This window comes from Lontra canadensis, unplaced genomic scaffold, assembly GCF_010015895.1.
Source record: "Lontra canadensis isolate GAN:19392208 unplaced genomic scaffold, GSC_riverotter_1.0 scaffold51, whole genome shotgun sequence".
Classification (NCBI taxonomy): Eukaryota; Metazoa; Chordata; class Mammalia; order Carnivora; family Mustelidae; genus Lontra; species Lontra canadensis.
In genome coordinates, this window is record NW_022631045.1 from 12,581,686 (window position 1) to 12,583,027 (window position 1,342).

General features: G+C 37.8%; 1 pseudogene; it reads right to left on the reverse strand.

Moving 5' to 3' along the window:
- Positions 1 to 116: 116 nt before the first annotated feature.
- Positions 117 to 576, reverse strand: LOC116877267 (annotated as a pseudogene).
- Positions 577 to 1,342: the final 766 nt, after the last annotated feature.

The following is a 1,342-nucleotide window of genomic DNA, read 5'->3' on the forward strand; positions in this document are numbered from 1 at the left end:
TCTTTCTTTCTTTCTTTCTTTCTTTCTTTCTTTCTTTCTTTCTTTCTTTCTTTCTTTCTTTCTTCTTTTTTTCAAAGTTACTTGTTAACATTTAATGAACCTCCCTCTGCGTGGCTTCAGGCTACCAGGACAGATTGCCCCCCTCATCCCTTAATCTTATCTTTAGCTCTTCTATTGAAGAATTTGGTCTTCATGATGAGAAGTTGTTATGGGAGCTGTCCCTTCCCCAGAACTTTGTTGTAGTCCAGTTGTACTACATCAATGATAGGAACAGCTCCAGTCTTGTTTTGGGAAGCATTTATCCATGTCTGCTCACTGACCAAGGTCCACAGTTTACCCAGGTTGACAGTTGGGCAGAAGGTCTGGTTTCTCTTGAAGTGGTCATGCCTCATACCCACTTTTCCAAAATAACCTGGGTGATAATTTGTGGAAGTTTATTCTGAGGTGATGCATGCCGCTAGCATCCCCCAGGCCTTCTGGGGGCTTCTAGTGCTTGCTGATGTGTCCTTGGCCATGGGTCCTGTGGCTCTGAAGTTTTCAGGTCTTCTTCAGTCTGGATGGTATATTGGCAGCCCAGATGAAAGAGCATGCCCGATATTTTTTGGTATAATATAAGACATTATGTATTTTTCATTGCTGGGTTCTGACTATGTTTTAATTCTTATAAGTTTCTTGAGTTTTGTTCTGTGATGGAATACAGTTTAAGTTTCTTAGAAACTGTTTGAGCCTTTTAAATCTTACTTTTAATATTTGTAAGGTGGGACTAGAACACGGTTTAATCGAGGACTAATTATTTCCTACTACTGAGGTAAGAACTTTCTGAATACCTTATTTAATTTCTGTAAATGATGAAGTTTTCCAATCTGGCTGGTGGGGACAATCAATTTTCCTGTCTTCATGTGGGCTCCATGGGCTATTCCTTTTTTTTTTTTTTTTTTTAAATCTTTAAACCTGTTTATTTACTTGGGATTTTTCATTTTTAAATGGTCACACAAATACGTTCTCATAAAGAATCAAGTAATACAAAGAGAATGGAGGAGAAGAGGAGCTCACTTTATGGCTGGTAATGGTATCATTTTCTTCTCTCAAAGGTAATTGCTGTTGATATTTTGTTGTAACTCCTTCTAGTTACCTCTCTTTAACTTCATATGCATATACATCCACACACGTTGATATCATACTTTTTTTTCTGCTTACCATAAGGTCTTGATGATCTTTTCCTATTAGTACTGAAGATCCTCAATACTGAATGCCCCATATTCCATTTTTGAATAATTTCCCTCTGCCTTCTTCTTGTCTGTTAGGACATTACCATGTTCTCAGACCTGTGTTTTCTCCCTCA